Source organism: Protopterus annectens, chromosome 2.part0 (genome assembly GCF_019279795.1).
Source record: "Protopterus annectens isolate FY-2018-M chromosome 2.part0, PAN1.0, whole genome shotgun sequence".
NCBI classification, from domain to species: domain Eukaryota; kingdom Metazoa; phylum Chordata; order Ceratodontiformes; family Protopteridae; genus Protopterus; species Protopterus annectens.
Genome location: NC_056728.1, coordinates 1,697,483,536 through 1,697,508,967, shown reverse-complemented (window position 1 = coordinate 1,697,508,967; position 25,432 = coordinate 1,697,483,536). Strand labels below are relative to the sequence as shown.

The following is a 25,432-nucleotide window of genomic DNA, read 5'->3' as shown; positions in this document are numbered from 1 at the left end:
ATCATTTCAGTCAATCAGAGTAGTGCCATTACTACCTTCAAGGAAAATTGAAATAATTGGAAGGGCAGCCTGAAATTCTCCCCCAGCCTATCCTGAGTTTCCCTTCTTGAGGCAAGTGGCAGTATATGAATATGGTTTGTTAACTAGGTGTGTGCCGGTCTGCAGACTAGTCTCCTAGAACTTCGTTACAAAGCGTACAATCAAGAGGAGCTCATTAGTAAGACTAGTTTCCTAGAACTTAGTTACAAAGCGTCATTAGTAAGAGCCATCGGATCATTGTTGACCATGTGCTATAGTCACTGAGAACTAACGAATTATGTAAGATGGTACTTAATCAAAGAAGGAAACTGAACTTTTTAAGGAATTCCTTAACATGGCCTGGTAGAAGTTAGAAGAACAGGAATGTAGTTTGTTCCTCTATCAGAAACAAACTAGAGGTTTTCAGTATCTTCACAGGGAATCTTGGCCACACATAACTTGTTTTTTTTTTAATTAAATTGCTAATTCTTCAGTACTGTCTCATCTGTGGTACTGTACTAGAGAGACTACAGGATGGGTAAGTGGTGTGAGGTAAAAGCCAAACTTAAGGTCCCGAATTTCTCCATTATGAACATGATGTCATCATCCCATAACAAGTCGGAGATTTGCCGAATATTTTACAGATTGACATTGCATTCATGTAAAGTGCCCTGTATAAGATTAGCAGACTGCAGGACCCAGCTCTAGTCCTGTGATGGCATACCTCCACATTGGCTATCTCATAGAGGTGTGATGTTCTATTGACCTTTGAAGATTTTACCTCAGGTCGTGGCACGCCGCTCTAAAACGAATTGGGACAATGCAGACAGAGCATCTCACAGCAGACAGTTTATGGTTAACCTGTGCCTCCTGGGAAGCTTAAGATGACGTGCTGAATAAAATAAAGATCTCACAAATCCTGGCAGTCATGGAAGGAAGGATTATCATAAGAAGGCCCCCTACTGTAGTTGCATCCCCCCAACATAATAAATTCCAAAGGTGATCACAGAAAATAGGCCATATGTGAAACTCATCTCTTTCTCTTCTGTTCCTCCATTCCGGAATAATAAGGGTATTCCCGAAAAAAACACATTGGGATCCAAACAAGTAAATTGCTGCAAATTGCAAAAACAGCAAGGCATGCATTTTAAACTGTGCGCCCCCTCATTTTTTTTACCTGATTTGTCTGCTTGATTAACTCCTTGTATTTTCTGTATTGTATGTGACTGTATTTACTAGCCTTGGGAGACTGTATAATTTTGCAATACTCCACCTCTGTGGAGGGTAGGCCTTGGTACTCGAAGTAGTGATTGTATATCTTGTTTTATGTTCATTTTTACTATTTTAGTCATGAGTGAATAGTCCTGTTCTGGAGCATATGGCTGTTGTATTAAATCAATGCTTTTCCTTTTCATGCATATTCAAGCATAAATGCTGAATGAGCAGCTTTTTATTGTGAGCTTTTAACCTTAGTTCTTAGTTATTTTAATGTCTTACACTTACCCGCTTTCTGATCTCAAGGCAGGAGCAATCTTTTAGAACCACCACACAAACGTAGAGCGATTGGTACCTGCAAATGTGGGGAGTGTGACCTGCTTTGATCCCCTCCCATCCCAGTTCTCCAGCCACTTCTCAGATCCTCTGAGTTAAACACTCTGTACCACACCTACTAAATTCATTATCATCCCTTCCACTTAAAGTCATACCATCTATTCTTGCACACACCACTTCCACAGTTCACAATCACCTACTAAACAGATATTAGTGTGAGTACAAGGTGCTACATTTATCATAGAAAATGCCGACATCTAAACAGGGAATGGATTAAACAGAAGTTGTTTGGTCAGTAGGTAAGGATGTTTGTTATGGAATGATAATAAGTTTAAGAGGTAACCAAAGTATACGATTAAGAAACTGAATGAACTTTGATAGCTAATATTAAGAAAGGGATAATATTATAGAATTACAGGGTGTTATGCTTCAGAGACAAGAAAAGTCAGGAAATGAACTGAGGCCCATCTGCCTGAGTAGGTGGTAACTTAGGTAGGTGTAAAAGATCTCCCCATCACTTACTGAAAAAAGTAAGGGTTCTTTACTTACATTTCCAGTTATGCATACATATATATATATATATATATATATATATATATATATATATATATATATATATATATATATATATAAGTCTTGAATTTCCCCAGTGTCCTGGTCAAATTATCCCTCATTAGTTCGGATACTAAATTCTATGAGTAAGTTTCAAAGTTCACTTATAACGGCATCAGCCCTAATGTTACCACAACAGGTAGTTCACAGAGGAGTTCTATGCCTACTTAGGTAAATGTATAAAACTGGAAGTTCCAACCAGAGCTAAATATAATGGGAAGTTTAAAAGCAAACCACCCTGGTAGTTCACCCACAAAAATAAAGTTTAATATAGAAGGAAGAAACTCCTTAAAGTATTCAGCAGATTAACAAAGTCCCATATCAGGTCAATGTAAGAAATATTATTAACACTTGAAAATTACTATCAGGTCTACTAAAGCTGACCATGAAATTAGGTTAGCATTTGAAGCCAAGATCAATTACAAATCATTATTTAGTTATGTTAAGGAACTAAGAGTGCACAACATTGCTCTGAACTCCTTCAAAACAGCACTACCTTTTCTGACTCAACCGACATTGCCAACATAATACCAAACAAATTCAGCCCAAATGTTTCCACCGAGACAGATGGACATTCAAAGTCCACATATCCCTGAATTCCTCAACTCTTTCATCTTCGCTAAAGAACATGTGCTGAAGGTACTGTCCAAAACCAGAAAAGTACTTCCTCTATGGGATTTGGTAATATACCTGGCTGCTTAATAAACGGTACTGAAGAAGTCCTGCGCAGCCACTCCTGAGCTGTTTTAACTAGTGTGTAACCACAAGCTTTGTCCCTGAGGCCTGATGTACAGCAGTGGTGATGTCACTCTACATGGATGGTCCTCCCACTGACATGGGAATTATAGGCCCATAATCCTGACTAGTCTCTTTTTTCCAAAGGCATAGAACATATAACTGACTTGACAAACTATGATATCAAAATCTCATCACACGACACAGTGCAGTTTGGCTTTTCCAAGGGTAGAGCTTGTCATAGAAAGGAATGATGAAATGGGAATTCAAGAAATAAGGTGAGATTAGCATTTTGGTTTAGTCCCTTAAGGCAAATAACAACACCCATATATAATATTATATTTATAAAGTAGCAGAAAATATTCTAAGAACTAAGCCAATGTGGGAATGGAGAAAGGAGATTTCACCAGTATAGATGACTGCAAGTAGGGGCATAGAAAATAGGCAAGAAGGGCTGGAATTTTTGGGAGAAATTTAGCAAATGGACCAAGGTATTGGAAGCAAATAACTAAGGGGGAAAAGGTAAAGAATGGGATGAGGCCAAGCCAAAGTTTGGACTCCATGTTAGACACTGCAGTCTCTATCAGGGATTGATGACAGAGTACAGGCAGCAAAGACAAAGGCACAGGAGACTGCTAAGTGAAAGACCAGCTCTGGTGGCCATTTTAGCTGAGTCTAGAACAGAGGCTGCTATTAAAAAAGGGATAATTAGTAGGACTTATGAGATATTGTATGATAACTATAAAAAAACTATCGGAAGAGGTCAGAAAATATTGGCATGAGAGAATGGAAAGGCAATATGCAAAGGCACAGTGGGAGGGAATCTGTATGGCTCCCAAGTTTGCAACAAAGTCCAGAAGATTTAGGATTTTTGCTTGGAAGTGTTTGTAGGGATATTTTTTTTACCAAAAGTAGACTTTAGAGAATTTTTCCTCCTGTACATAGCAAATGCTGGAGATGTGATGAGAAAGAAAGAGATAATTGGAAACATGTTTTTTTTTTTTTTTTAAATGTAGTGAGTTGGCAGATTTAAAAATTCCCTGTAGACTTCTTTATCAGAAATATTGGAGGAACAAATCATTGTAACTAAGAAAATGATTCTGTTGAGCTGCAATACGGGATATGAATTGCCTAAACATATTAAGGTCTTATTAAGTTTAATGCTACTGGCTACCAAAAAACGCAATTACTAGTAAATAGAAATCAAAATCTAAACCAACCATAATTGAGTAATTGAATATTGTAAAGGAGATAAAAAGTTGGAGATGGAATCTTTAGAAAATGAAAGGAGCAAATTACATAAAAATAAATGACATTTGTGAGAACAATACATATAGAATAATGTTCAGGAGGAGGAATGAAATGTAAGGGAAGGCAGGACTTTTATTTATGGAATGGAGTGAAGGCATTTGATTCCATCTCCCATGCTAGCATAACTAGTAAGGTTAATGCCTTAAAAATAGATCTGTACATGGTGAGATGGATAGCAAGCTGGCTAAAAGAGCACGCACATGAAAGTGACTTTTGGTGTCTTACAGGGCTCTGTTTTGGGAGACCCTTCTTGTTCACCATCTACTTTTCTGATCTCCAGGCCATAAACCAAGAACTCAGACTGACAATGTTTGCAGATTACTGCAAACTGAGAATAATTTTCAAGCCCGCCTCTTATGCTCACACCCTTCAGTAAGAACTTACATTTGTAGATAAGTGGTATATTAAAAGTTGGCTCAAATTAAATGCAAAAAAGTGCAATATTGTCACATTTGGTAGACAGCCCCTACCTCAACATACAGCATAGACAATACCCACTTCAAAATGAAACTGTTTTAGGGACCTTGGAACGTGGGTTGATAGTTCCCCCTTCTTTGATCATCGCGTGATGGCAGTAGTCAGGAAATTCCACTAGAGAACACAGCTAATTGCCAAAGGAATGTCATCTAGATTGAAAGTGGTCATTGTTCCCTTGTTCAGCACTTACTAGGATGATTATTGAGCACAATACCCCTTTGGGATGTATCTTACTGGACATAAAAAACAACTAGAAAGACCTAACTAAGAAGATTCTGGTAATAATAACCCTGAACTTTCAGGAAAGACTAGAAGAATTGTCCAGATACGTTATTCAGTATCTTATAGACCCCTGAGTGGTATTCTATGCCTTGTCTTCCATAAAAGTTGGGGCCCACTCATCCTGGATGGCTTGTACCTCCACAAACCATAATACTATGCAAATATTAGGACCAGGGATCTACATTTTCACCAAAACTTAAATAAGACACACTGGGAAAATAGATTTGTCACACAGTGCCTCCCCACATCTTGAACAGACTCCCACCTGCAAATTAGGTAGTGCTCTTTACTGTTTTCCTTCAAAAACACCTGGATGATTGGATTGGTACTCACAAATTCACCCCTGGCTTGATCAGTCCTGGAGAGAAGGGACTTAGTTGCTTTATATATTCTGTGATCCTATGATTCTATTGGTCTTCCCTGAAAATGTAACATGCCTGGTAGGACTAACTCATCAAACAAAAGTAAATAATTAAAAAAAACATGGCAACATGTTGTATGAGAAAGAACCTTTGCTATGGACCAGAAACACTTTCATTTGATTGTGTGAATTTAATTGTGAATTTCAGACAGAAAACTTTAAGTTTTTTTACTTATACATTTATCTTAAAATTCTAATATGAAATATGTTAGTTCAACGTAATATATGTGACATGAGAATTCATAATGTATATCAGAATATATTTGGTTATGAAAATATGTAGATTAATTTCTTTAAAAATGATGTTTTATCAAACCAGAATTTTACTTGTGTGATATGAATAACAGGAAAGAAAAAGATAGGGAATATTGTATGATAGCAGTATATGTTTTTCATAGAATAAGCATGTTCATAAACATTTGTTGTCCTTTATAAAAGAAAAAAGAATATAACGGAATTATATGACACTGTTTCTGAGCTGTGGTTGAATTTTAAGAATGTTTTACTTTGAAATCATAGAAGGCATATGGATAATCAAAAATACTGGTTATAAACAAGAGCAAGGTTGTACTTGGATGATTGTGTTAGTAATAATGCAGAAGCTAATAGGAAGGTAGAAAAGGAACCAAGGAAACATACTGAAGTTAAGGCCTATAATGTAATAGAAAGTTGGAGCAGTTTTAAAAGTACCAGTTAAGGATGGTTTTCCAATATGAATTTTATATGATCATATGTTAAAGCATGATTAGTCTGTGTCCAAACAATCATGGACAGAGACAAAGAGAAATGCAAAGTTAAAGGAAAGCAGTTGTTTACACTGAAAAAAAAGCAATAGACAATACAAATGGGGACTTTTATATCTTAAATGTAAACTTGAAATCCTGGCAAAAATATTACACTGCAGGTTAGGGAGAAAATATTTACAGAAACAGTAAAAGAACAGTTTCCCCTTTGCAATGCACATTATGAAAGAAGTCCACCATTTTATAGGGCCAACCATTTAGCCATGACCATGTTTTGTTGGTGTAGCTTTTTACTCTTTAGTTTTTTGCCCACAGAAGCCAGTTGTTCTCATGTGGCTACAAATACCTAGCCTCCCTACTAGTTTCTTATATCCTTCTATCTCACACATTTTTTTTTTACTACTTATGTACCAGTTGGCCTTCAGCAGTAGTCTGGTAGGTAGTATTCCCAGAGTTTGGACATATCAACATGGCTCCTGGTTTGGCTCACTGGGTAGTACTTTAAACTTGTTACCTCTGCATCTGACACTAGGAGATACACTGTGAAAGTCTACATCTCTAGAAGGCTAACTGCTGGGTGACTCTCATACCCCTTAATTACCATAGTGCAACTCCCTAAGTCAGTGATTCCATAACTGTGGTCCGCAGACCCCTGGGGCTCCATATGATAATTTCTAGGGGTCCTCAGTGGATCCAAAACCAGGAAGGACTGGGTTTCTCCTTCATATTGCATAACTAAGTGAACCTGAAGGTCTGTGTTAGCAATATTAATCTAAACCCTGAAAGGAGCTGGGAAGACATATACCGGCTTTTGAACCCTCCTCAGGATACAACACTTTTAACTCACAACCCCAAAGCAAAAGTCCTATTTACATCAAATGTAAATAAACAGCTGACAGGATGTGGTGACTAGTGAAATGCATCACCCACTAAGCAAATAGCTATGACAACCAATGAAACTGAAAATCCCTTCTTTCGGCTGCAACGTTATTTTTGTTTTGTAAATTCCAGCCAGTTGACCAAGCTGTTCTTCGGCAGGAAAATGTGAATATTTTACCTTCCTTTGTGGAAAGAAAAATGTAATTTAAGTAAGTACAATTTTTATAATATGCGCATTATGTGAATCTTGCACCATTGAACAGGTTTCTTACAGGAAATTGTGATTTTATTGTCAAGGTATTTAATGACATAACTCTCAACTGTACCAGGTTTTGACTTAAATTTTAAGCTCTGTTTCTTTTAGTCCTTCTTAAAACTGGTAACCTTTAGACAAAAAGTGGTAACTTATGCTCATTAATTATAGTTATATACTACTTTTATTTCAGAAACTGTATATTTAAATATTATTCCTATTAACTTTAACATGTGATTTAAAAGTGTCCTTGATCAGTTCCGAATTTATTTCTTATTTGTTGAGAGTTGTGTTTGATGATGATGTGTTGAACTGAATGTATTTAAGGATTTTGTCTAATAAGGATTGTGCAAAGATTTAGGAGTTAAGGGGATAATTGTTTGTTACTTTTTATTAATGAAATAAAAATGTTAAATCACATCAAACACTATTCTCTCGACAACTTTAAAATGTACAGTGTTCAAAAAGTGAAATCACCTGAAATATTTAGAAAAAAGCATTAAAAAGTGTTTCATAAAATGATATTTTTTGTACACCAATTGGCACAATTAGTGGTATCAAATGGCACTATTGAATACATTTGTTTACATGGATATTTAAGCCCAGGTAAAATAATGAGGCTATATTTAAGAGAAAGTAAATTCATGTAGTGTCCAACAGTATGCGGTATGTTTCCATGCTGATCTCCAGTCTGAAACTTTTAGCTTTTAAGCATTCAGGTATAGGTACATATATGTATTCTGATACTGAAATGTAGTGTAGCATGAGGCATAGAATTGTTACACGAACTTCAGAATGAACCTAAGCACCATGTTCAATCATAGTCTCACATCAGCCTTTGTGCCCACTGAATGGCGCACAGCAACAGTTATCCCACTCCACAAAGGGGGAGCCACCACTGATCTGGGAACTATCGCCCTATTAGCCTGACAAGCCTGTCTGTAAGGCCATGGAATGTATCATCATGGAACTCATAAACAAAGACATTGGTAACCTCCAAACTCTGGACCCACCCAGTTTGAGTTTGTGAAAGGCAGTTCATGCCTCCTGAACCTGATCGACTTCTTTGAGGCAGTCACCAAAGCTGTAGATGAGGGTAAGGTGGTTCACACAGCCTATCTTGACCTTGCCAAGGCTTTTGACACCATTCCCCATTCTGGAATTATAGTTAAACTCACTAAACTAGGTATAAATCCCTACATCACAAGATGGGTTGCCAACTGGCTCACTGACAGAACCCACACTGTAAATGTTGCAGACTCCAAATCTGACTTCAAACCAGTGACAAGTGCAGTACCACAAGGTTCAGTCCTGAGACCTCTCCTGTTTGGTATCTGCTTATCTGAAGTACAGGCTAACACAGAAGGCCTTTGGCTAATGAAGTTCGCAGATGACTGCAAACTAGGAGCCATAGTTGAGTCCACAAATGATGTGGACATCCTAAAGAAGGGCCTCACTGAGACAGATGCCTGGTGTCAGAGCCATGGCCTCAAGCTCAATGCCAAAAAGTGCATTGTCATCCCCTTTGGTAAAAACTCTGTACCCATGAACTACCACATAGATGGCAGTCTACTTAACACTGAATGTGTGATAAGAGACCTGGGGACTCAGGCGGACAGTAGTGTCTCCTTTGATAATCACATCGCCACAGTAGTCAGGAAATCCTTCTACGTGGCACACCTCATCACAAAAGGGTTCTCAGCCAGGAAAAAAGAGGTCATTGTTCCCCTCTACTCGACACTCATTAGACCCATTATACAGTACAACACTTATTTTGGAATGTACTTCATAAGACATCTGCAGCAGCTGGAAAGGCCACAGAAGTACCCCACAAAGAGGATTACTGGCCTCAAACAGATGCGCTACACTGACTGTATCAAAAAACTCCAGCTTTACTCCATAGCATATCGCCTACTCCGAGGTGATCTTTGCCTAACATATAAAGCTATGTCAAACCCAGAGCTGTTGCACATGCTACACCTAAAAAAATCCCAATCCCTCCGAGCTACATGCTCTAGGGACCTAAACCTTGTCACCACAATAAACAGGACATGCTGGAGGGATAGATTCCTGTCCCAGAGACTTCCCATACTCTGGAACAAGCTACCCATCAAGGTCAAGCAAAGTTCCTCATTAGCACTCTTCAAGAAAAATCTTGATAAGTGGATGGGAAATAGGAAATACACCCCGGGGATCACTTCTTTGGCTCTACTCGACAGGGGCACAGGAAAATAACTTTCTTGGGTGGCGTAAGCCAGGGAACCTTGTTGGCTAGGCTTACTTAGGCCCTTGGGATGATAGCCTAGTACCTACCTATGCACCTATGAACTACAGTAGTAAAATGAAATGTTATGTAGCATGGGGCATAGAATCATTATTCACTACAGTAGTGAAATGAATAATAATTATTATTTGCTTCTCATTATTCAAAATGTTCAAATTATATTTAAGATTGTTTGATGCCATGTTAAGGCTTGGGTAGCAATATTAAATAAATTATTTTAACAGTCATCTCAATAATTTGAAAGAAATGAGATCAGAGAATAGGGATAATCTCAGCATATCAGCTGTATGTTTCTAATAAGCATAAGAGCTGAGGGAATGGTGGTGCTGCGGTAGTGTTGTCGCCTCACAGCTAGACATTGTCCCGTTTGATTCTCAGCTAGAATGTCTTCTGTGTGGAGACATGCGTGAATGGGCGTACCTTCGTTGAAGGTTGTGCATCAGGGATGGCAACTCGGCACATAAAAATCTACTGCCAATCATTAGCAGACCGGAGTTCCGCTGTGGCGACCCCTAACCGGGAAAAGCCGAAAGACACAAATAAACAAAAAAACATAAGACCTGAGGGAATACATTTAAGGTACAATGGGTTTGGCATAATGGTTAAGGACTTTACTTCACAGATATAAGGCACAGCGTTTGATTCTATTCTTTGACTATGGGCTAATCTTGCAATGGTCTGCAGACTGATACCCTTCTAGAAATTAACTCAAGTATATGTTTAGCTCATCTGGCAGTTTTAGAAGTTGGAGTCTGTTTAATTTGTAATCCTTTAAAAATAAAACTTATTTTTAAAATTCAAATGTTGCTTTATTTATATTAATTATTAATTAATATCAGTCTAAAAACACAATCCAAAATATAGGGGTCTGCTAAAATATTTCCTTTATTTATTTATTTATTTTACATTTGTTTACCTGGAAAGTCCGACTGGAACAAGGTCCATTTACAGCGGAGGCCCGGGGAGAAAAGCTCCATAACATAATGGTACAAATACAACAAATGACAAAAATATTTCTGTACAGAAGCATATATACAATCAGAGCTCCATGTCTTTATATGATAACACAATCCACTAATGACAGAAAATTTCTATACAGTGGCATATATACAGTCTAGGAGATTTTACATACCTTAGTTTTATTTGAGCAAGCTTGGTATATAGATAACAAAACTTTGAATTCCCTATTGGTAGTACAAAGCATAAAAATGAAGGAATGGAATCTGGAAAATAATGCTATTTGGGAGATATGTCATAGCGTGAGAAATAGTTTGTAGGATAGTAGTTCCTGATAGGGAGTACAGAATAGCTGAGGTAAGCAGAGGAAATGAGGTGTGGCAAGTTAGGAGGAGAGCAGAAAAGATTTTATGTGGTACAGGGACAGAGCCATGATTGCAAGAGGTGTGACTTTAGTGATTTCTTGAAAAGTGAGATGGATGGTGCAGAGGAGATACTTTGGGGGAGGTTATTCCAATCCCTAGCAATGGTGTGGGAGAACAGACTTTTCCCTGTAGTGTTATTGGCTTTGGTTATGTAGAGCAGGGTTTTGTTGGATGAGCGTAGAGGGCTATTTACAGAATATTGGTTTAGAAGTTGGTTTAGAGCTGGGGTTTTTAGAGGGTTTCTTATTATGTTGAGGGTGAGGACTAAATGGTGATAGCTAATTAGCTGAGGGAGTTCTAACCACTGTAGTTGCTTCAGGGCACAACAGTGATGACTTCTAAAAGTGGAGTTGTTAACGAATTTTGCAATTGTATTGTAACGACTCTAGTTTGTTTAGGTCTGTTTTCCTGATATGAATTAGGATTGATGATGCATACATTAGGGTAGACAAGAGGTAGGTATGGGCTAAGGAGATTCTAGCTTGGTCTGATAGGAACTGTTTGTGTTTGTATAGGGTTCCTAGTTTCTTATGTACCTTTGTGATGGTTTGTGAGATATGGACATTAAAGTTTAGATTGTTATCTATTTCAACCCCAAGCAACTTAGTGTGAGGGGAGGGGGAGATTGTGGTCCTGTTTTTGGAGGTGATAGTGAAGGTAGGAGGTGTGGATATGGATTTATTGGAAGTAAAAAGGAGTAATTTGGTCTTGCTGGGGTTTAGAATGAGTTGGATATTGGTAATCCATTGCTCCACAGAGCAGAAGAATTCTTGGGTGAGCTTTTGAAGAGTGGTTATGGATGGGGCTGAGCAGACTAGGGTGGAGTCATCTGCGTACTGTATAAGTGATGCATGCAGGGTGTAAGTATGTACTTTGTTAGTGAAAATGGTGAATAGTAGAGGGCCCAATATTGATCCTTGTGGGATGCCTATAGTAGTTGCTAATAGAGGAGATAGTGTACTTTGCCATTTAACTGATTGTTTTCTGTCAGAGAGATAGCTTCTAAACCATGAAGTAGTAGAGGGGGCGAAGGATGAGGTTGACAGAGTGTCTAAGCGTAGGTTGTGGGAGACCATATCAAACGCTTTTGATAGATCTAGGAATATGGTTGAGCCAAATTTGTTGTTTCTTAGATGGTTAATCTGATTGGTAAAGGAGAGTAGAGCAGTGGTTGTGCTATGGCTTGGGTGGAAACCATGCTGTGTGGGGGAGAGGAGGTTTTGTGAGGATAAGAAGTGCATTACCTGGGTATGAATACATTTCTCCAGAAGCTTGGAAAGGGGGGACAAGATAACAATTGGCTGGTAGTTTGATAGTTCATAGGAGTTTCCGCCTTTTTGAAGGGGAATTATATGTGACACTTTCCATAGATGGGGTACGGTAGGTTTCTTGTATAGAGTGGTTTATAAGAATTGAGACAGGGTAGGCTAGTGATTCTGCAGCTAATTTTAGAATATTTGTGGGTAAACCATCTGCTGTGAGTGTGGTGGGTTTTAGTTTAGAGAGTAGCTTTTTAACTGAAGAGGTTGGTACAGGTGAGAGTGTGAAGGTGGGTATGTTAGTTTGTTTTACAGTTGGGGTGGTTTTAGTGTTCTTGTTGGATAGTTGGATAGATAGTTTCATAGTTTCATAGTAGTGTACTAGGCTATCTGCCCGGGGGCATTTATAAGCCTAGCCAACAGTGATGTGGCTTTACGCCACCCCATACTATATAGTTGCGCCTCTCTAGTAGTGACACATGTGGGACCCCATTATTTAGTAAACTATACCTCTGTCTAGTAGTGACACTGAGGTCACTCCCGGGGTAGTGCTGATCTCCCATCCATGCATCGAGATTTTTCTTGAACAGTGCCAATGAAGGGCTCTGTCTCACATGAACTGGGATTTTGTTCCAGAGTATGGGTAACCTCTGTGTTATGAATCTATCCCTCCAGCATGTCCTATTCATATTTGTGCAGAGGTTGAAATCTTTAGCGTGTGGTTCTGGTGGATTTGGATTTTTTGAGATGGAGCATGTTCATCAATTCCTGGTTGGACATGGCCCTGTATGTTAAGCACAAATCACCTCTGAGCAGGCGGTATGCTACTGAATAGAGCTGGAGTTTCTTTAATCTAGCTGGATAAGGCATGTTTGAGACCTATGATCCTCTTGGTGAGGTACTTCTGGGGTCTTTCCAGTTGTTGCATGTGCCGGGTGAGATACATCCCAAATGGAGCATTATATTCAATCATGGGCCTGACAAGGGAGGAATATAGAGGTACAATGACCTCCTTTGATCTGGATGAGAATCCCTTCATGATGAGATGGGCAAGGTAGAATGTCTTTCTGACCACTTTGGCAACATGGTTGTCAAAGGAGAGGTCACTATCGACTTGAGTCCCCAGGTCTCTGATTACTTCTTCCGTATTCAGTGGGTTATTGTCTACGTGATAATTTGTGGGTACTTTGTTTTTCCCAAAGGGATGACTATACATTTTGGCGTTAAGTTTGAGGCCATGATTCCGCACCAGTTGTCCGTTTCAGTGAGACCTTTCTGTAGGATGTGTGTGTCGGCAGGTGAATCAACTATGGCACCCAGTTTGCAGTCATCTGCAAACTTTGTCAGCCATAATCCTTCCATATTTGCTTTCACATCTGAGAAATAAATGCCGAATAGGAGTGGACCCAAGACTGAGCCCTGTGGGACACCACTTGTGACTGGTTTTGAGTCTGACATGGCTCCAGCAATTTTAACCTTATGGGTTCTGTTTTTTAGCCAGTTTGCTACCCATCTTGTGACATATGGATAGTGCGAGGATAGATTCTATGAAGTGATGGTTGAATTCTGAAGCTATGCTATCATTATCAGAATTGTTGTTGGGAGATGGGGTGGTGGTTTTGCACAGTTTTAGAAGGGTATTGATGGTCTGCCAGAACTTTTGGGGGTTTCTAGAGTGCTTGTTTTGGATGTCTAAGAAGTAGTTCTTTTTACCTACTTTTGTTTGGGTTTTGGCCTTATTTCGTTGTTCTTGATATTTCTGTCTGTCTTGGATAGTGTTATTCTTTTTCCAGGTTTTCCAGACATTGTCTCTGGTTTTTATTAAGGCTTTTGTTGTCCTATTTAGCCATGGGGGCATAGTTAACTTTAGCCCTTTGTTTCCTGATGGGAGCTAGTATATTTAGTACATTCATAAAAGTAGCATTAAAAAAATCAACTGCCTGGTCTAAAGGTAGAGTTTTTAATGGATTCCAGTCCTGTTGCTGGAGCATTGTGGATTGATTGTGCAGTCTCCTTGAATAGCATGGGTTTGGGTATTTTTGCCTGTTTATGAAGGAGAAATGTGGGGCAGTGGTCACTCAGTGTATCAGGTAAGCAGCCCACATGATAATTTTCTGTGGGGATATTAACTAGTGTCCAGTCTAGAATGGAGGTTCTATTGGATTTTTTTGTGGGTTCTTGGATTAGTTGTGAGAATCCAAATAAGTTAATATGGTTTGAGTGTTGGGTTGCAGTCTAGCCAGTCTAAGAGGATGGTTTCTTGGGTAGGTTGATTGCAGCCCATTGTAGTATCTCTTCTATTATAGGTGAGTTATTTCCTGGAGGAATATAACTACAGAGGATGTTGATAGCAGGATGGTTTCTTGGGGTAGGTTGATTGTGGCCCATTGTAGTATCTCTTCTATTATAGGTGAGTTATTTCCTGGAGGAATATAACTACAGAGGATGTTGATAGCAGGATGGTTTCTTGGGGTAGGTTGATTGTGGCCCATTGTAGTATCTCTCCTATTATAGGTGAGTTATTTCATGGTGAATATAACTACAGAGGATATTGATAGCAGGATGGTTTCTTGGGATAGGGTGATTGTGGCCCATTGTAGTATCTCTTCTATTATAGGTGAGTTATTTCCTGGAGGAATATAACTACAGAGGATGTTGATAGCAGGATGGTTTCTTGGGGTAGGTTGATTGTGGCCCATTGTAGTATCTCTTCTATTATAGGTGAGTTATTTCCTGGAGGAATATAACTACAGAGGATGTTGATAGCAGGATGGTTTCTTGGGGTAGGTTGATTGTGGCCCATTGTAGTATCTCTTCTATTATAGGTGAGTTATTTCCTGGAGGAATATAACTACAGAGGATGTTGATAGCAGGATGGTTTCTTGGGGTAGGTTGATTGTGGCCCATTGTAGTATCTCTTCTATTATAGGTGAGTTATTTCCTGGTGAATATAACTACAGAGGATGTTGATAGCAGGATGGTTTCTTGGGGTAGGTTGATTGTGGCCCATTGTAGTATCTCTTCTATTATAGGTGAGTTATTTCCTGGAGGAATATAACTACAGAGGATGTTGATAGCAGGATGGTTTCTTGGGGTAGGTTGATTGTGGCCCATTGTAGTATCTCTTCTATTATAGGTGAGTTATTTCCTGGAGGAATATAACTACAGAGGATGTTGATAGCAGGATGGTTTCTTGGGGTAGGTTGATTGTGGCCCATTGTAGTATCTCTTCTATTATAGGTGAGTTATTTCCTGGAGGAATATAACTACAGAGGATGTTGATAGCAGGATGGTTTCTTGGGGTAAGTTGATTGTGGCCCATTGTAGTATCTCTTCTATTATAGGTGAGTTATTTCCTGGAGGAATATAACTACAGAGGATGTTGATAGCAGGATGGTTTCTTGGGGTAGGTTGATTGTGGCCCATTGTAGTATCTCTTCTATTATAGGTGAGTTATTTCCTGGAGGAATATAACTACAGAGGATGTTGATAGCAGGATGGTTTCTTGGGGTAGGTTGATTGTGGCCCATTGTAGTATCTCTTCTATTATAGGTGAGTTATTTCCTGGAGGAATATAACTACAGAGGATGTTGATAGCAGGATGGTTTCTTGGGTAGGTTGATTGTGGCCCATTGTAGTATCTCTTCTATTATAGGTGAGTTATTTCCTGGAGGAATATAACTACAGAGGATGTTGATAGCAGGATGGTTTCTTGGGGTAGGTTGATTGTGGCCCATTGTAGTATCTCTTCTATTATAGGTGAGTTATTTCCTGGAGGAATATAACTACAGAGGATGTTGATAGCAGGATGGTTTCTTGGGGTAGGTTGATTGTGGCCCATTGTAGTATCTCTTCTATTATAGGTGAGTTATTTCCTGGAGGAATATAACTACAGAGGATGTTGATAGCAGGATGGTTTCTTGGGGTAGGTTGATTGTGGCCCATTGTAGTATCTCTTCTATTATAGGTGAGTTATTTCCTGGAGGAATATAACTACAGAGGATGTTGATAGCAGGATGGTTTCTTGGGGTAGGTTGATTGCATTGTAGTATCTCTTCTATTATAGGTGAGTTATTTCCTGGAGGAATATAACTACAGAGGATGTTGATAGCAGGATGGTTTCTTGGGGTAGGTTGATTGTGGCCCATTGTAGTATCTCTTCTATTATAGGTGAGTTATTTCCTGGAGGAATATAACTACAGAGGATGTTGATAGCAGGATGGTTTCTTGGGGTAGGTTGATTGTGGCCCATTGTAGTATCTCTTCTATTATAGGTGAGTTATTTCCTGGAGGAATATAACTACAGAGGATGTTGATAGCAGGATGGTTTCTTGGGGTAGGTTGATTGTGGCCCATTGTAGTATCTCTTCTATTATAGGTGACTTATTTCCTGGAGGAATATAACTACAGAGGATGTTGATAGCAGGATGGTTTCTTGGGGTAGGTTGATTGTGGCCCATTGTAGTATCTCTTCTATTATAGGTGAGTTATTTCCTGGAGGAATATAACTACAGAGGATGTTGATAGCAGGATGGTTTCTTGGGGTAGGTTGATTGTGGCCCATTGTAGTATCTCTTCTATTATAGCTGAGTTATTTCCTGGAGGAATATAACTACAGAGAATGTTGATAGCAGGATGGTTTCTTGGGGTAGGTTGATTGTGGCCCATTGTAGTATCTCTTCTATTATAGGTGAGTTGAATATAACTACAGAGGATGTTGATAGCAGGATGGTTTCTTGGGGTAGGTTGATTGTGGCCCATTGTAGTATCTCTTCTATTATAGGTGAGTTATTTCCTGGAGGAATATAACTACAGAGGATGTTGATAGCAGGATGGTTTCTTGGGGTAGGTTGATTGTGGCCCATTGTAGTATCTCTTCTATTATAGGTGAGTTATTTCCTGGAGGAATATAACTACAGAGGATGTTGATAGCAGGATGGTTTCTTGGGGTAGGTTGATTGTGGCCCATTGTAGTATCTCTTCTATTATAGGTGAGTTATTTCCTGGAGGAATATAACTACAGAGGATGTTGATAGCAGGATGGTTTCTTGGGGTAGGTTGATTGGGGCCCATTGTAGTATCTCTTCTATTATAGGTGAGTTATTTCCTGGAGGAATATAACTACAGAGGATGTTGATAGCAGGATGGTTTCTTGGGTAGGTTGATTGTGCCCATTGTAGTATCTCTTCTATTATAGGTGAGTTATTTCCTGGAGGAATATAACTACAGAGGATGTTGATAGCAGGATGGTTTCTTGTGGTAGGTTGATTGGGTCCCATTGTAGTATCCCTTCTATTATAGGTAAGTTATTTCCTGGAGGAATATAACTACAGAGGATGTTGATAGCAGAATGGTTTCTTGGGGTAGGTTGATTGCGGCCCATTGTAGTATCTCTTCTATTATAGGTGAGTTATTTCCTGGAGGAATGTAACTACAGAGGATGTTGATTCTCTTTTGTTTTTAAGGGACATAATGGAGCCTAATGTCTCTGCATTCTGGAATTTGGGAAGTGGGGTTTTTAGTGGTTGGAGGTTGAGTGTATTTTTAAATAAGATTGCAACTCCACCTCCATTTTTGGTACCTCTATCTTGCCTTAGGATGTTATAGCCTGGGGGAAGAATTTCTTTGTTTTGTGTGGCAGGTTTTAGCCAGGTCTCTGTAATGGTTAATATGTCTGGGAAGTAGTGGGATATGAATGCGTGAAAGTCATGTAGTTTGTTGGATATGCTACGTGTGTTTATATTGATAATAAGTAGGTCTGACTTGTGTTGCTGGGATAGGATTGTGTTGCTTGGACCTAGGTTGGGGTGTATGTCCCCAGAGATTAGTAGCCATTTTATAAAAAGGGTCCTCCAGCTTGCAAAGTTTCAGAACCACTGCCCTAAGCAATGCTATCTGGCCATGGTTGTATCATCTAGTATGACATTCCTTCTTCCTCACCACCTTCCTTCCTTATTTGTGGTACATTCTAATGTAGTGATGCCCAAAACTAGTCCCTACTCTCCATGTTTACTGTAAATATGTAACTTTCATTACTGCCCAGCCCAAAAAGGCTAAGTCCCAGACCCTGATCTTCCCATGTGCTTACTGCATTGGATGTAATTGTGTTAGGCCTACACATGCTAGTGTGTTTGAGCTAGATGCTATAAATATCATCCATATGTAGTATGCTGCATTGGTATAGAGGGATAAATCCCTGACTCAGACCCAGCTAACCTGAATTCGATTAGAGGCTCAGATGTTTGCTGGTGCTGGCATGGGGAGAATGCCCAGTACAGGGGGATGAATAGGCTCAGGTTTGATTGTTGTAAACTTCATCACTGAGATTAATGCAAGAAAAAAGCATACTGAAAATAGTTATCCGTATTTACTATATAGTACACATAGCTATATAATTACATCCTACCTGTTGTAACTGACTGTTGCAATCTCTCTGATATTGCTGGAACCTTGAGAAAAATGTTAAGGAGAGAACTGGAGAGCACTGTGATGAGAAACATGATTAAATCCCTTCTATAGTTGCGTAAATATCTCCTAGTCTGCAAAAAACAGGTTTTAAAGTGTCTCATGATGTTGACAATTGTAATTTCCACTACTAATAATGAGAAAAAACATTAAAAGCAGAACTATATAGCTTAATTGCCAGGAAAAGTTCTTAAAACCTGGATAATTATACTGTAGTCTGCAAAAACTTGTTGATACAGACTCTATTTATGCTGTTGATGCTTACAAAAAATGTTAAATTGTGAACTATAGTGTAGTCTGGTCAGGAATTTGTCAGCCCTTGGTGTAGGGTTTGTTAGGTAGACCCTAAATTGTGAATAATGGCTGCAAGTGCAGGGAATAATAAGCCTTAAAGTTTCACTCACTCACTCACTCACTCACTCACTCACTCACTCACTCACTCACTCACTCACTCACTCACTCACTCACTCACTTCCTAATCCTAATCTGAAATTTGTATCCTTAACCCCTAAACTTCCAGTCACTCCCTAACCCTGATCTCAAACCCCTCTCACTAAATGTAAAACTCACACTCACTCCCTAATCAAATTCCCAAATATTCCTCACTAAACCTAAAACTCCTGTTTGCTCATTGTCCCTAATCCCAAATCCTGATCCTTAAACCTAACCTTAAAATTCCCATCTGCTTCCTAACTCTAATCCCAACCTCCTCTTCCTAAAGCTAAAACTCCCACTTGCTACCTAAACATAATCCAAAATCTCATTCCTAAAACTAAAAGCCCCACCTGCTTCCTAAATCTACTCTCAAACATTGTAATCTCAGACTTTGCTCTCTCAGCCTAAAACTTCCTCTCGATCCCTAAACCTAATCCCAAGTCTTACTCCCTAACCCTAACCTTAAATCTCCCAATCACTCCATACACTTCCACTCTTTCCTCCTCGCCACTGTACTTACATTGTTTGAATTTGCACACAAAGCAACAACCCATGCTAGCTTCCCAGAAAATGGCTACCAGGCTCCGAGACTGTGGTCCATAAGTATGTGGGACTAGAATACATGAAGCATATCTGATTTAAACTAATCTGCTGCAACAATCAGGTGAATGTACTTGTAATTCTTCTGCAGACATTTAATGAACTTGTTCCTCGTCTGCAAGCATTTATTGTTACTCCTCTGCAAACATTTAATGTACTTGTTACTCCTCTGCAAGGATTTAATGTTCTTGTTAATCCTCTGCAAACATTTAATGTACTTGTTACTCCTCTGCAAGCATTTAATGTTCTTGTTACTCCTCTGCAAACATTTAATGTACTTGTTACTCCTCTGCAAACATTTAATGTACTTGTTACTCCTCTGCAAACATTTAATGTATTTGTTACTCCTCTGCAAGCATTTAATGTATTTGTAACTCCTTTGCAAACATTTAATGTATTTGTTACTCCTCTGCAAGCATTTACTTGCATGCATTTTGACAACCTGTGCAGTGCTCTCCATAAACTCAGTGTGTATCTGTGCCAGTTTGCAACTACTTTTAGAGGGTATAAACAGACCTTGGCATAATGGTGCACTCTAAAGTCTATTAGTAGATGTCCCCCTCATTATTCCTCAAATTCCCTGAAGCCCCAGGGAAAGCCATCTTACATAGTAGAAGTAGCAGCTTTCCACATTTCTGCCAACACCGATGAACTATATGTCTATAACTGTATTAAACAGAGCAGTTACATTAGGGATGTATATTCATTCATACCAAATTATTACATGTGTATATGTGACCAAGGCAAATGAGTAACGACAGATGGAAATAGCTCTCAATTTGTTGGACCTGGTACCATGCACGTATGGTGCTGGTAATAGCACCAAATGCAGCAATTGTCTTAATCATGTTGAACAGACCACAAAAGGTCAAAGGTTTAACTGTTAAGTAATGTGACCATATGTGAACTAATGCAAATTATAACAGGCTGCATAATATAATAAATAATACAGATGGGGAAGCACCGCTGGTAACAAAGAGTGCACTGTAAATTCCACACTGTCTACACTCTTAAGATTCCTATGTTATACTGCATTTGAAATTTAATTTTATGTTAGTTTAATATAAGTTTGGGTTTAAGCAAAACATTTTCAGAAGTGTGCTATAGCTGGAAAGGATTCCATGCTTGTCCAGAAGGGCAACTTTTATTTAACACCAGTTATGACTAAATGCCATTTTCTGTGTACTGTTACAATTACTGGAAAAGGAAAGAGTCATTTAATTGCTATTTGTCTAGGTAGATCTATATTTCAGAATTAGCCTACACATACTGCTGTTCTCAGTAGTCTATAAACAGTGCTGTGTAGAAACATTTAGTACTTTATTTAAACTCTATTAAGCACTGTATTCAGAAGTAAATAATTTATCCTGAAATTAACAGCGCCCAGACATTTACTCATGATTTTAGTGAGATAATTTTATAGTGTTTCTGTGCTATAAAGTTATAGTTGATGTGTCCAATAATTTTAGAGGATTTTTACTGATTAATAAGTTGCTTGTTTATAAAATGTGCTGAATTGTGTTATTTTTTTTTTCACAAAGAACAGCTGTTCTGGCTTAGGATTCCTTAAACTCTGTTTTCCTGTTTGTTACTCAAAACACACATCATTGAGATGACAACAGTGAAACGGCACTTCATCAACTCCTCACATCATTGACAGGTTGCCAAAAAAAAGAAGGCAATTAGCCAATAGCCGTACGTTTGCTCCTTTGTCCACTATGGTGTGATCTTAGATTTGGTATATTTAGTATTGGGGGTGTGTGGGTTCATAATATTTTGATGTAGTTTGTTTTTATTTTCGGCCGACTGCCTTCTTTCCCTGGTTAATCTATCGATGATGTGTGGAGTAGATGAAGTGCCATTTTGCTGTTGTCGTACAAGGACCAATCAGCATCTCAACCACAGTGCTGAATATGCTCCCTGACAAATTGCACTTGAGGCAGCTATTTCATTTGCTCCAACTCTTGCTATGGCATTGGTAGGCCTTTTACCCCATAAGCCTCTCTTACCAAAAAGACACCTGCTCCCAAGTAACTGCATCCATCAAGTCTCCTTATTAATCGATTCCCGCCTCACATCTCATGCTGCATACCACTCATACATCACCCATTCTTCAGTAGTAACCTGCTAGCTCAAATTTACTGAGTTTATTCAGGTCACTAAACCCAAAGGCTCAAAGTTTGACACCTTATCTAGCATTTCAAAGCTTTTGTCACCCTATCACACCAAAGGACCATATGAAAGGAAATTCCATTTCGCTTTCTCTCCCTCCCACCACCCTTCCACTTATCCAGAGGTGTCCTGGATTATGAATTTATCTAATCCCACTCTTGATTTGTGCATCATGTCATCAACAGTCACATCATTTTGCCAACTGTAAATGTGTCAGTCCACATAAGAAACACTATAGACATTATGTTTTAGCCCTTGTAAGTTTAAGCTTAACTCATTATTTTAACCCTCACTTTACTTCCCTGCTTGTGGTTACTTGATAAATCCATTATCTGTACATATCCCTTTCCATAGCCAGTGCATAAGTTGCAGTTACTCTCCTACATAATAAGAAATACAACAAACCATGCTAACCAGGGAGTACAGCCACACTACAGAACTTTATTAGATGAGCACTTTCATTATTACAGAATAACTTCTTCAGATAAAACCACATTAAAAACGCACATATAAATGTGGAAGTATAAATCATGAGATTGCCAAGCCTCCTCAAGCAACCAATCAGACTGTTACTTGCCCATTTAAAGTTGTGAACTAAACAATGCTAATTATTATGTTGCCTTATTAAATTGAAGTGGTTAAATTGCACATTTTATTTAAAGATTCTTATTTGTTTAAAATAAGTTATTAAAATATTTATCTGACAAGGGCTTTTAGTTTTAACACCGGCACTATTGCGATAAAGTCATTCAGACCTGACCATTCTCCTGTGCCAGTATAGTTCTTTTCTTTCTAAGTTATGTGCCCATGCTCCTCCTCTCTTACTTACAATTACTTTTTCAAGGATGGTGAATTTATAATCATGCCCGGGTTGTGAAAACAACCAACCAAAATATTAATGAAGAAATTACTACTAAACATTTTAACAATCCTGACCTTTCCCCTCTAGAGATTGCAGAGAATCTGAGAGAAACAACAAAATTGAGGGAACCAGTGGGGTCCAGGGAATCCAATTTCACCTGAAAAGGCCAAACCCAAATGGCAGAATAGAGGACCCAGGAAATCAAATTATTACTAACTCGTCACAACTTTAGCCAAAACAATGCATTGAATGATGAATAACACTACAATATAATAACTAATTCCGAGGGGGATTTTTATAATCTATAACTTCTTATCTTATACCACATAGATGAACAATGTGGGAACCTTTTTGCCAAAGGCTTAACATTAGTTCCTACTAAAAAGACTGATATTGCCAACATCTTAGTTGATTTAAAACTGTTCCTCAGGAAACTTAACTTTGACCTGATGTTTGACAACCTCTCATAGGCCATGACATGACTTAGTCTCGAGAACCCATAACCCCCCACTCAATCAGGTCTTACAATTATATAAGACAATGTGTGAAATGGATATAAGAAATATGCTCAAAAGCAACTATCATAGAACAAATTCACATAATATAACCAAGGACAAATGCACCAGATTAAACAAAATGAAAAACTCGAGCATAAAAATAATGAAACCAGACAAAGGGTGAGGCTGGTAGTCATGAAGAAACAGGATTATACAAACAGGATGAGCCAAATCCTATGAAAGATACATATAAAAAAGCCTCCATGAATGAATTAAATAAATCTTATGGGAGAATTAGAGGGCAACTCAATGATTTATTTTTACAACAAGAGATCACAATAGAAGAGTTCAACTATTTAAATATTGTAATCCTATAACACCAACAATGTTTGAGGTGCCAGAGATAGAAAAAAACATTCAAAATCCCCCCATATGTGTGATTGTAGATGCTTGAGGATCCATAATGTATTCCTATGCTAAATTTTTAGATGAGAAACATTATATTTCCAAGGACAAACACATGTGTTGAGACTCTTGGGACTTCCTGGCAAAAAAAAAAAAATGAATGAATTGGAATACCATGATAATGATGTATTTCTAACTATAGATGTTAAAGACTTATATGCAGTTATATCTCACAATTTAGGCATCCAATGATTCACTGAATGCTTAGTAACCAAATGTATCCCACAAAATAAAGTGACTTTGTATGACAACTCCTCAAGATGAGCCTAAAAATAACTACATCTATATTGTGGATGAATATTATCTGCAAAATAAAGGGGTGGCGATGGGATCCCCATGTGGCTCACTACTGGCCAACATTGTAATGATGTACTGGGAGACTAATTACCTTTTTAACAACAAAATAATGGAATCATGTAGGTTTTATACATGTTACCTGGATGACATCATTGTTATATGGGAAAATGAAAAGGAAAAAATTCCCTGAGTTCCTTGATTACATCCGCAACAACACAAATTTTCTCAAATTCACTCATGAAACAGGGAAACATAAGATATTATACTTAGATGTTTTAATCATCAAGGAAATGGTTAGTGAAACATGCAGTCCTACTATTTACCGAAAACCTCCTTATTCTAATACCTTTCTTTATTTTACCAGTCATCCAACAACACAGAAAAACGCTGTCATGAAAGGACAGTTCATGAGAGTAGACAGGATTGCCACAACAGAAGAAAACTCAAAGAAATGTTCCAAAGGAGAGGCTACCCAGAGAAATTTATTAACGATCTCATGTATGAAGCCTTTAATAAAAGAGACAGAAACTATTTTATCCCAGTACTGTGTAAACTGTTTGCCTCTAATACTGCAATGGAATAGAAACCTGCCCTTAATATTTTTGACAGTAAAAAAGATTTTAAGAATACATTTATTACTACATATACAATGGACAGCGAATTGATAAAATGCATCCTCAACAAAAACTGATTATATTTATTTATTTATTTATTTATTTAGTGACATTTGTTAACCGGGTTTGTCCATCTGGGCTTGTGGCCCATTTTCAGTGGAGACCCGAGGAGAAAAGCTCCAGTAGTACATTTTAAACAAGTACAATTTTAAATAATATTGATATAATAGCAGTTATAGCAAAAAGATTCACATATGTTGGGATATATGCATAAAGTTAAAGTTGCATTAAAAAGAAGCTTAGTAACATAATTTTACATTGATATAGTTCAATAGGTCAACAATAACATTTTTTTTGTTTATATAAAATTATGCAAATGCATAGTAGACACATTGGAGAGAGAGGTGTAATGAGGTACTAAGTATGGTCCTTTAGAGGGTACATAAAGGGAAGGAAGACTAGGTAGGGTCATGGCAAGGGCAGGTTCTGGAACTGAGAAAATAAGCTTTTAGTTCATTTTTAAAGTGTGAGATGTGGGAGATTGAACGTAAGTCAATGGGAAGTTTGTTCCAAGCATGGGCAAGGGAGTGTTTGTAGAGTAGTTTGCCCACTGACCTTTTTGAGTGGTAGATATCAAGTAATTGTTGGTTAGAAGTACGGAGGGTCTGGGATGGGATGTAGATGGAGACTAAGATAGATAGAGAGGGACAGAAGGAGGGTTTATAAAGAATAGAGTGTAACATGAAATTGATAAAATAGCAGAAATTGGGGAAGTTCAAGCCATTGAAGAGAGTTTAAAGAAATGCAGTGGTGTGAGT

At 38.3% G+C, this 25,432-nt stretch overlaps 1 protein-coding gene across 1 annotated transcript in view; it reads left to right on the top strand.

The window, feature by feature from the left end:
• The window catches only part of LOC122793582 (plexin-B2-like), a 245,960-nt gene that overhangs the window by 47,314 nt on the left and 173,214 nt on the right, over nucleotides 1–25,432 (top strand). The gene's annotated exons all lie outside the window — the stretch shown is intronic.